This window comes from Gigantopelta aegis, chromosome 2 (genome assembly GCF_016097555.1).
Source record: "Gigantopelta aegis isolate Gae_Host chromosome 2, Gae_host_genome, whole genome shotgun sequence".
NCBI lineage: Eukaryota > Metazoa > Mollusca > Gastropoda > Neomphalida > Peltospiridae > Gigantopelta > Gigantopelta aegis.
Window position 1 is genome coordinate 24825721 of NC_054700.1, and position 12205 is coordinate 24837925.

The following is a 12205-nucleotide window of genomic DNA, read 5'->3' on the forward strand; positions in this document are numbered from 1 at the left end:
CGGGATAACGTTGGTTATCTTCATCCATGTATTAAAAATTAAATTTAATCTATATAATTTGATGATAATTTGTTAAGAAACTTTTTATTTACATAGAACATTTTGTTAAGAAATGTTATTTGAGTTGGTAAGGGTTTACAGCTGAACACTATGTTTTATATACACGTTTTAATCTTACTCAGTGTAGAGACAGATGTCAGTCCATCGGGTCTCTTTTAACACACACGACTGTGCACGACATGTCACCCGTACCGGCACCCATTATGCCATAAGTTTGAAGTTTGTTTTGTTTAACGACACCACTAGAGCACATAGTGCGTCGTTAAATAAAACATTTCCTTCCTTCCTTCCACTAGAGCACATAGTGCGTCGTTAAATAAAACATTTCCTTCCTTCCTTCCACTAGAGCACATAGTGCGTCGTTAAATAAAACATTTCCTTCCTTCCTTCCACTAGAGCACATTGGATATTGGTAATTTTGACATATAGTCTTAAAGGGAAAACCCGCTACATTTTGTTCCATTAGCAGCAAGGGACCTTTTATATGCACCATCCCACAGATAGGATAGTACATACCACGACCTTTGATATAACAGTCGTGGTGTATTGACTGGAACAAAAAATAGCCCAATAGGCCCACCGACGGGACCGATCCCACACCGACCGCGCATCAAGCGAGCGCTTTACAACTGGGCTACGTCCCGCTCCGCATGCCCTAAGTATTCCCTAACTACAGTCTTGGGCCTACATCACAAAAACACCCATAGCTAACGTAACATTATAGTATATTACCATCGCCTGTCCCACTCCCTTACAAACAATGTGCATCCGCTGGTGATAATATGCTTGAGGTATCAACAACGCCTGCATATAACGATCTGCTGAATATAATGTATATTTTAACAGACGAGTCGGTAACGTGATGGTCGGAGATAAATGTATATTACATAGTTTATGTTGCTGTCACACGGGGAGTTTTTATTTGGAAAATAATAACTGCCATTCACTGGTGTATGCAAAGCTATAAGCTATTGTATGAATTTAACAGAACAATAATATATATTTCTTACACACCCATTGGTAAGAACATCATTCGTTATTTTTTATAACAGATACATATACGTGCGTTAACATTTTAAAGACATACGACTGGCCGCTCCTAGGTGATGGACAGGTCCCCGTGCCACAAAGCGATCTTAACGCTAAGATCATCTTAAGTGCATATGTTAGCTGTACAGTTACGATGATCTTAGGGCTAAGATCGCTTCGTGGAACGGGATCCAGATCGTGACGTACAAGATAACCTGAAATTGACTTGTCTGTGACGCACAAGTTAACAATAGGCGAAAGGGCCGTAAATAGATTTTCGTTGGATAAGGCATTTAAATTTATTTTAAAACTGGGATTTTTTCTTCAGGATATGTAAGAAATAAAGAGAGACAGACAGACAGAGAAGGAGACAGAGACCGATTACTGCGTAAGCGGGAGTGTCACACGTCATTTATGAAACGAATTTGGGAATGTTTTATTCCCCGAGTGAGGGGAGTAGTATAAAACAATTTCCAAAAGAGTTTCATAAATTTCGTATTGCATTCCCGCGAATGTTATAATTCATTTATTATCTACAAACTGTGATTTATAACAAACATTAAATATGATAGTAATAGTTTTACAATTGGTGTTAATAACATTAAACGATGTCAATTACAATGACGCTGAATAATGTCAATATCATAGCCACGACCATCGCAGGCTTTCAGCTACTTTAGCAACTATAGCCTAGTGTCAGAAGTGTGCTATAACAGTTTTCAATGTATTATTATGACCCATGCCACAAAAACATCCATCCATCCATCCATCCATCCATCCATTCAACCATCCATCTATTTATCTCTCTCTCTCTCTCTCTCTCTCTCTCTCTCTTCTCTCTCTCTCTCTCTCTCTCTCTCTCTCTCTCTCTCTCTCTCTCTCTCTCTCTCTCTCTCTCTCTCTCTCTCTCTATATATATATATATATATATATATATATCTACATGTCCATGCTATATCAAAGGCTGTGGTATGTGCTATTCTGTCTGTTGTGTGGTGTATATAAAAGATACCTGGCTACTAATGGAAAAATGTAGCAGGTTTGCACATGTCAGAAGTACAAAATGTTTGACATCCAATAGCTGATGACTAATAATTCAATGTGCTCTAGTGGTGTCTTTAAACAAAACAAATTTTGCATCCACTAGTCCCCCCCCCCCCCCCCCCCCCAAATTAAAACAACACAATTTTACCATAATATATATTAAAACAATTCCTCACCTAACAGCAGATCAATTACCAATATTGGGTAATTTATAATAAATACTGGTAAGACATTTTATTATTCCTTTATTGTTTGTACAGAATGGATTTTATTTTGAACAAATTCTAAAATATTTACATGCACCTTCTGTTTAGTGTATACTATTAACCTTAATGACATTTGTGTTTACTATGGTAATTAAACAGGTACTACATGTATTTGTATTGAGTTTTTTCATTTCAGTGAATCGTCACCAAGAGAGTCCCACACTTATTCTATTAATATTTGCAAGGAAGCCCCACACCACAAGAACAACATTCATGGGTAAGACATGTTTTATGCTCTGTTATTGCATTATGTTCAAGTGTTTGTGATCTTTGACCAGCTCTTTGATATTCTTAGAATTTTCCACTTAATGGTTTCTGCCAGAGGGTAAAATTGTGTACCCTAAAATCTTGGAAATTAACGGATATATTTTTTTAATGTTTAGATATTTAAATAAATGATAGTAAAAGAACTGCTGTTTACAATTGGTCATGTGCTTGAACTGTAATGTTCTAACCCTAATTTCAAAACATTTCAAACCCATAACCACCTAGATGAGGCACGTACGTCTGTTTTGTTTTTATTACCTACCCTAAATATGATTTTCTTTTGGAGATAGTAATTTTTTCATCATTATTTTATACCCAAAATTTTAGCATAGCATAGGCATTTTTCTTGTTTTACATGTCATCTTACACGTAGCTTTGTGCAACTTTCTAATACAAATCAAATAGCATCATCAAAGTTAAATACATTGTTTACTACTTTTCTTAATGTACTGCTATACTTTTAATTTTATAATTTGTTTAGTCACACTGATTTTGTTTTCTGTTAACAAAATGTTTTCCTGAAATTAAATTAAACTTTAAGTTAATACAACGATATGTAATTAAGTTACAGACTAATATACTTCTTCAAATGGATGTGAAATACTTAACATATTTGTTTTTATATATTTTAGCAACTGAACCAATGGATGTGGAGTCATTGATTAGATGTCGAAAATGATATTCTGAAAACAAACTATTAAACAAATTACATTGTATCTTGATATTGAGAACAGAATGATAGAAATAATAGAACAGTTTCAACTGATGTGAAAAAAACCTGGGGAAGGGGTGAAACTGCTGCTGAAAATGAAACACTTTCAACAATTTCATTTAATATAATATTCATTGTTTTTTGTACTTGACATATTGCTGCTAAGGAGTAATTCAGACTTGCAAGACTTGGGATTCAGTTTGACACCACCCATCAAATGATAATCTTTAATTGCTTAGTTGACTGTACAAATTTCGAGGATTTGGAGATGGATGACACAGAAAGATACATTTTTTAATAAATATATTTACAAGTACTAGACTGCATGGCGATTAATATGTAAAGATCCTCTCTTTGAGAAAAAAGAAAAGGTTAGGAAGTATTTTCATAATAAATATTAAACAAATGTTGCGAACTGCAATCTGTGGTTTAGTTTCATGTTAAACTAGTGTAATATATAATTTTGCCTCTCTTTTTTTTACATACATTTTTATTTTGTATAATTATTATTGTTCTGTAGGCATGGGTTGTCTTATAATATTTAGTACTATTTGTTATCTGCCTATGCTTCTAGAAGAGATAAATCTTTGTTGAGTACATTTTGTGCTGACAGTAGGATAACTAATGGAGGGGGGGGGGGGGATTGGGTTGTGGGGGCCAGAAGCTTCAAGTTTGATTCCCAACAGTTGTTGTCTCAACACACGAGTTTATAATTTGTTTAAACACTGTATTGTACTGACTTAATTGGCAAATATTTTACAGGCTGTCTAACCATTTTACTTTTTCGTACTTTTTGGTCTTTGTCTTATCGTTCCTAGTTTTTCTTACTCTTTTTGTTTGAAAATGCAGCGAATTGCTGTTAAAGTGTGCATATTCCATGTGTTATTATACAAGTCAACAGTTATGGGAATTATTTTTATTTTCATTGGCAGCAAGATATATTTCCCAATTTGTGGCACCATGTAATCTCAACATATTAAAATTACACCCTCAAAGCCAACATATTTTCCAATGATTAACATGATTATAATGTATAATGTGTATGTATGACTTCAGAAACTATAATGCATTATGGAAAACTTAAATTAATCATGTTAACTCTGTTTTACTGTGCATCGGCATTCCTATGCATGTAAATATGTATATTGATTAATATAGTGTACAGTAATTTGAAATAACTGTATAATGTGACTGTTACATAAGATTCATATAATTTTTGATAGAACTCAAAATACATGTACAAACTGATCACCACATAATAAAGTGTTTTCTCAATATGAACATGAATAATGTCGCTACTACGTACTGTTTCAGTTCTACTTTTGTCCTACTTTTTCATAAGGGTGTGCTGGACAGCCTGATTTTATAAAGAGGGGATGGGGCAACCAAACGTACACAGCCCTATCAGCTCTTGTCAGAACGAAGACGGGCCAATATGTTAGTATACATAACTGGAGGGCCAAAGATATGGTACCCATCAACCCACCCTCTGGTTACGCCATTTGTGATTTTTTTTTTCTTTTCTTTTTCTCTTCTATTTTTGAATTTCGTGTATGGCTTTGGTTTCATAAATAAGGCAAGTGCCGTATATCGGTTGGTTCAAGCAATGCAGCAATGTTTTAAATGTTCTTTTGGTTGCATTCGACACTCGTCACTTCCGTGTTCTTGTGCTTCGATTTACTGAAGTAAAAATGGTTTTGTGAAACACTTAATTAAACAACGATATTTTTAAATACATTAAGGCGAAAATGTATTCGGCAGATCGGTTGATTTTGCTGTCGACCTATGCGAATCGGCAGCCATTATTGAAATTTGTCTAACCATGCATCACGTGTGACGGGGAGGGGGAGCGTGTTTAACTCGCCATACGAAGAAGTCATACTGCAGAAGTAAGCAGTTGTCGAGACCTACTACTAGTACTACACGTTATTTTTCTACGAACTGGGTCAGCAAGTGATCTACGTGACACGTAAACTTAAACAACGTCACAATAAGCAACAAAGCGTCAGCAATGTACAGTTTAGATTTTGGCGGGAAGCTTGCATTAATAATATTATTGTCAGTTAATGAGGTGTTTAAATTCAAAGTAAAGAATGAACTGTTGATCGGAGCAGCAAATGTTGAGCTGAGTAAATGGGACTAACTAGATAGGGCCATAAAAAAATGACAGACACTTGCCGCAACATCAGTTTGGCTTCGTACACAGTAGTGCCTAATATAACAGCCTATCTTATCACAAGTTCAGTTCATGGCAATATTTCACTTTTAAATTACGCTATTTGATACAAACACTGTTAGATACGTTAATAATCTTTGGAAAAACCCATTTTGCACAGCAGTTTTGTACTTAATGTACCGAGTACTGTGTCAAAAATTACCATATGTTTGACATCCAATAACCGATGATTAATTAATCAATGTGCTCTAGTGGTGTCGTTAAACAAAACAAACTTTAACTTCATATATATATACGTGTATATATATATATATATATATATATATATATATATATATATATGCGTATGCGCGCGCGCGCGTGTGTGTGTGTGTGTGTGTGTGTGTGTGTGTGTGTGTATAAATGTCTATTTATAAAAATATCTAGGATAAACCTCGCATATAAAGTCTTTATATATACATGTATATATATATATATATATATATATATATATATATATATATATATATATATATATATATATATATATATATATATGTATGTATGTATGTGTGTGTGTATGTGTATGTGTATGTGTATGTGTATGTGTATATATATCGTTAAAAGTGTATATTTATCTCTACATGACAGGCTTGTTTCGTGAGAGAGTTGAATTGCTCTCACTCATCAGATGTAGATTTAATTACTCCGTCAACGGAAAGCTGATGACGTAATGGACTCTGTGACGTCGAGGTTACGTCACTATGCAGGTCTATAGGTGATGTTTTGTATGCGCACAGAAAGTATTTGCGTCTGTGTCGACATGCTGATACGAGTTCATTCTTGGAGTTTAGTGTGCTGGTTTCAGGTTTATACATTATGAACAGTTTTTCCTTCAGGCAGAGGTTACATATTTTGCTCGCTGGAGAGTATGGCTTTGCTTTGGATAAAATTTTCCACTTAATGGTGTATGGGGTGAATCTATCCTTCAGTGTCCAAATGTACTGACTTAGCGCTGTTGCGTTCTTCTGTGTTGCGTTTTGAAAACTGCTCATGTGCGCGGTATATCTCGTCTTAAATGTGTTCTCGGTCAAACCAACGTATGTTTCTTGCTTGTTGTCATCGAGTGTATTAACGGTAGCTTGGTATATTACTCCTTTCTGCAAGCATTTACCCTCAAGTGGACATTCAGCCCTTCGTCTACAGTTGCATTCTCTGGAGGGAACGGCGTCTTTGTCTCTGTGTTGTTGAAGTAGAGTTTTGTTATGCGCTGAAATTATTTTCCCAACATTAGGCATGCAGCTATAGCTAATTTTAACAGTGTTTCGATTTATAATTTTGTGGAGAGGGTTGCTTTTGGGAAAGCACTCATCGAGTAATCTGAGGAACTGGTGACCTACGTTGGTTTTCACGTTGGAGCTATATGGTGGGTTGTACCAGGTGATGTTCCTATTGCGGTTGTTTCTTCGTCTGTTGTTTTCTGCTGTCGGGGTGTATTTGAGGTTATAGTTATATCCGCTCTTGAGTAAGGCTTCCTTATATGGGCGTTTCGCTTCTTCAAAGATGCACTCATTCGAAGATATATCAGAAAGTCTTTTATTTATTGTTTTTGGTATACTGCGGATGATATTTGGAGGGTGGTTGCTCTTGTTGTGGATGTATAAAGGTGTGTTGTTTGGTTTCATATAGGGTTTGACTGAGCTCTTTTCAAGATCTAGAGTTACGTCTAAGTAATCTACAGATTTTTTGTTGGCGACTATGGTGATCTTGAGTTTATGGTTTGCAAATATTCTGCAAATATCTTTTTTGATTATCTCTATGGTTCTCGGTGACTCATTGAATGCTGCTAGGCCATCGTCGCGATATAGTCCTATATTGTTGCCGTATTTGGCTTGTAGTTTTGAAAGAAGAAAGAGCCCGACGATTTCGCAAATTTCTGCTCCATCATGACTACCCATAGTTACATCAAACCGTGATTGTTTGCCTGTTTTGCACCACGCTTTGCTGTTGTTAAATAGCAGTGAATTTCTTGCTTGTAATATTATTTCCATCTCATCGCTAGAAATATCGTCGAATTTGGATGCGAACTGTAGGGCTTGTTTCACGAGATTTTCTGTTATGGACGGATAAAAATCACATATGTCGAAACATATGAAAGAATAGTTTGATTTATTGGATATTGCTTTAAACCACTTAATCACGTCTGACGTGTTCCTCCACTGGTTTGTTCTGGTTGTGTTCAGAATCTTTCTGTTGATTCTCTCTAAGATTGTTTTGCTTATTATGCCAATTTCCGGTTTAGATGGGTTTATTAGCCTACAGGTGGGTTTATTGGAGAAGTTTGGTTTGTGGTCTTTTAACGTGATAAATGCTTCACTTTTTGCTGTTGTATCTATGCGGTCTGCTAGATTTAGTTTTTCTGCAATGTGTTTGTCTTTAGTGGTTATCTCTCGTTCTGAGTTCTGTGCCGCTATTTTATATGCTTTGGTTGTGTTGCTATCTAGTAGTCTGTTGTAAGTGGTGGTGTCCAGCTTGTAAAAGTTTGTGGTTTTATCGGCAGGTACGAGTAGTTTCTTGTCATGTTTTATAGTGTTTATGTCCTTAGCGAGTTTTCGTTATATATATAAAATCCTAGTTTAATATTACTTTACATTTATATTTGCAATTTTTGGTATCCAACAGTTTTAGAATTAGTAGATTTTACTTATAGAGAAACCAGAATGAGAAGACGAGCAGAATGAACTACAAAAACTGTGTTACATATTCAATCCCGGGATTGGGATCGATCCCCGTCGGTGGGTCATTAAGCTATTTCTCCTTCCACGACTGGTATATCAAAGGCCGTGGTATGTTCTATCCTGTCTGTGAGAGTGCATATAAATGGCCCCTTGCTACTAATGGGGAAAATGTAGCGGGTTTCCTCTCTAAGACTATATGTCAAAATTACCAAATATTTGACATCAAATAGCCGATGATTAATAAATCAATGTCATCTAGTGGTGTCGTTAAACAAAATAAAATTAAAACAATTCCTGGAATCTTAAATACACGTGACTACAGCTATCACTGCCATTGGATTGATCGCACCTTGGCTACTGCCGCCAGTACCACAGAAGAAATACAGGTAAAACAAGATTCGTTTAACAACATTCCGGCTATATGGTGTTAAATAGCATCATGTTAGTTGTAACACTTAATGTAGAGAATAAAACGAGAAGTCCATTGCCGCCACACAGATTACTCTCACTTATTTGAAAAATGTGGTTTTTGAGTTGTCATACTTACTTATTTATTTATTTATTGATACTGTTATTTTTATTGGTATTGTTGTTTTTGTTGTTCTTATTATTATTAATGGCACAGCGCTCGCTTGATGCGCGGTCGGTTTGGGATCGATCCCCGTCAGTGGGCCCATTGGGCTATTTCTCGCTCCAGCCAGCGCACCACGACTGGTATATCAAAGACCGTGGTATGTACTACCCTGTCTGTGGGATGGTGCATATAAAAGAACCCTTGCTGCTAATCGAAAAGAGTAACCCATGATGTGGCGATAGCGGGTTTCCTCTCTCAATATCTGTGTAGTCGTTAACCATATGTTTGACGCCATATAACCGTACATAAAATGTGTTGAGTACGTCGTTAAATAAAACATTTCTTTCTTTTTTATTATTATTAAAGTTATTATTATTATTATTATTATTATTATACTGATATCAGTATAATTCTTTTATGCCTTATGCAGCTACCCCCAGGCTAGCAACCTGATTTATGACTAACTGTAAAAGCCTACCTACTCCTTTACCTGTTCAATTATAACTACATTGTGACGCACTTCCTTGAAGCATAATAACTATTTGTATTTATATAAGTATGTATACTATTGTAACGGCCAGTGTGTATGGCCCAGCTACAGTCGCGTACCTGGATTGAGCAATTCGTAACAGGTACGAAATATTCCCATAGAAATAAATACTATAATATACGGACAGTGTCACTATACAACTGTTGGTACCCCACGTGTTAATCGCGTCTCGGTCTAGTTAGTAGTCTTTAAAAACAGATCAAAACTTAAACACTGTGACAAAAGAAGTATTTTCTCAGCTGACATTGCTATCAACACTGGGCTCCGTGATCGGTTAATCTGTGATACTGGCTTTGAAATGGTTATTTACATTTTTAATATCTTTTTAGGGATACTAAACACTTTTCTGTTTCAAAACGTAGTTTTTTTGTGTTTTTTTCACTTCCTTCCTTTCTAGCAATTTTCTTTCTGTGTTTGGGATGTTTTAAGGTTTTTTCTTCCTTTCCTTTCCTTTCTTTCTTTCTTTCATTTATTATTTTTACTAGCTTTTTTGTTTCTTTCATTCTGACTTCTTTTTTCTTTCTCGCCACCCCTGCACATGCTGTAACCTCACCGTGGTGCAGGGGTGTAACATTCTCTTTGAGAATGGCCAATACAGCACAAAATAGAAATTTTGAGTAAAAGTCAGTATCTATCTGTGATATTTGTAGTTTTGCTTTACACTGTTTTTATTTAAATCTTGAATTCTTATATTAATGTTGATCATCACTTTATTTGTTTGCATTACCATAGTTTGACACCCAATAGCCGATATATTTTTCGTTAAACATTCATTCATTCATTCATTCATTCATTCTTTCTCGCCAACAACTTTTGAAGAGCATCCCATTTAAACCTGGCTTTCAATACTTTGACCATGTCCGAAGTAACTACCATTTGGTTTTTCAGTCATCTCTTGAACATCGCTGTATTTTGCTAATAAAACGTTTATAAGTGTGGTTACATTAGAAATCCATGGTATGTACTGATATGTTTACGGGAAAGCGAAAGTAATATCCTCACATCTCTCTCTCTCTCTCTCTCTCTCTCTCTCTCTCTCTCTCTCTCTCTCTCTCTCTCTCTCTCTCTCTCTCTCTCTCTCTCTCTCTCTCTCTCGCTGTCTGTTTTGTATCTATCTCTATTTCTGTCTCTGTCTGTCTGTCTCTCTGTCTCTCTCTCTCTCTCTCTCTCTCTCTCTCTCTCTCTCTCTCTCTCTCTCTCTCCTATCACTAAATACATTTCACATAATGTAATAATTGGCTATTCTGATTTATTAGCAGACATTCTAGTACATAACATGGCATTTGGTACATATGTTGTGGAACGCTGGTTAAAACCGTTAGGGGATATGTTCGTACAATAATAGAACTAGGTGAAACATGGGCCCAATATAAGCAGGTGTCGAAATTGGTTGAAATTCCTACCACATATAGATTCGGCAAGCTACAAATTCTGACATGGTGATGTTAATCGGCAAATAACATCGGTCGCGACGATAGTATTTCGACCCCTGTTAAAGGGACATTCCTGAGTTTGCTGCATTGTAAGATGTTTCCGACTAATACAATATTTCTACGATTAAACTTACATATTAAATATATTTTCTTGTTTAGAGTATCAGTGTCTGTATATTCAATGTGTTTCTGGTTGTCTTAATATTCGTAGAAGTAATGACAATCGTTAAAAAGTCTTTGTTAGTCAATAATATCTTAAAAATTGGAGCAAACTCAGGAGTGTCCCTTTAAGTAACCTGCTGCACCACAAAACGTGCGTCAAATGTGTGCGAACCTATATACGACTTATTCTTAGACACAACACAGTAATATGACAACAGCATCCACACCAACTTTCATTTTTGCTTTCGTGTTTAGGAGGACCGCCATTCCCCTAGGAAATCCGTAACAGGACGTTTCGTCCCTCCTGCACCGCCTGTAGGAGGACAGCCACTCCCAAGACAAGAGTTCAGTGGAATATATAAAGCTGTGGTGGCACTCATGAATCGCTGTAAAACTGATGATATCCGGTGTTCGCGAAAGGTGAGAATATCCTGTCCCACCGGTGGCAAAACCCACAGCTATAAAGTCCATAGTTGAAATGTGCAAGATTTGAGTTAAAATATACAAGATTTGAGTTAAAATGTACAAGACTTGAGTTAAAATGTACATGATTTGAGTTAAAATGTACAAGATTTGCGTTAAAATATAAAGATTTCAGTTAAAATGTAAAATATTTGAGTTAAAGTGTACAACGTGTGCTCGCGGTTCTCATAAGAATTTTTATATATAGAATTACAAAAATACGATATTTATTGACAAGACTGCAATGTCGGTTATGTCCCTTGCCTGAACTCTTGCACCATTACATTTTGCTGATAACATTAAAAAGTTCTGATTAAATTGATATAATATTGTTAAATTGGTTTATAATATGTTGCTGTATTAAAATGCAGTTTAAATGAAATATGTATTGAAAAAGGTATAATTGAATTACAAATTATCAAACAAGTTTAGTGTTGTGGCCCCTTTATTGCTTTGTCATATATATACTCTTCAAACAAAGTAGGGGAACTCTAATACGAATTTACAATTGCCAAAATTGTAAGGTATATTAGCTGTGGGGAATGGTTATATGATAATAGTGAATTAATTGGGCAAACATTACAACCGGTAGTTCAGTATTACAGTAGGTGTTATGACCACTAAAGATCTTGAAGGACGGTTGGGGTCAGAAGTGAAATTTGAAAGTTGACGTTTTTTTTTATCAGTAGTGGGTGATACCGCCACGATGTGTCAGACATTGATTCAGTCGACGAGGTATACTACGTATGAGTC

At 35.7% G+C, this 12205-nt stretch overlaps 1 protein-coding gene across 1 annotated transcript in view; it reads right to left on the reverse strand.

Moving 5' to 3' along the window:
* LOC121383080 (deleted in malignant brain tumors 1 protein-like) overlaps positions 1 to 12205 on the reverse strand; it is a 135642-nt gene that overhangs the window by 97592 nt on the left and 25845 nt on the right. The window lies entirely within an intron of this gene.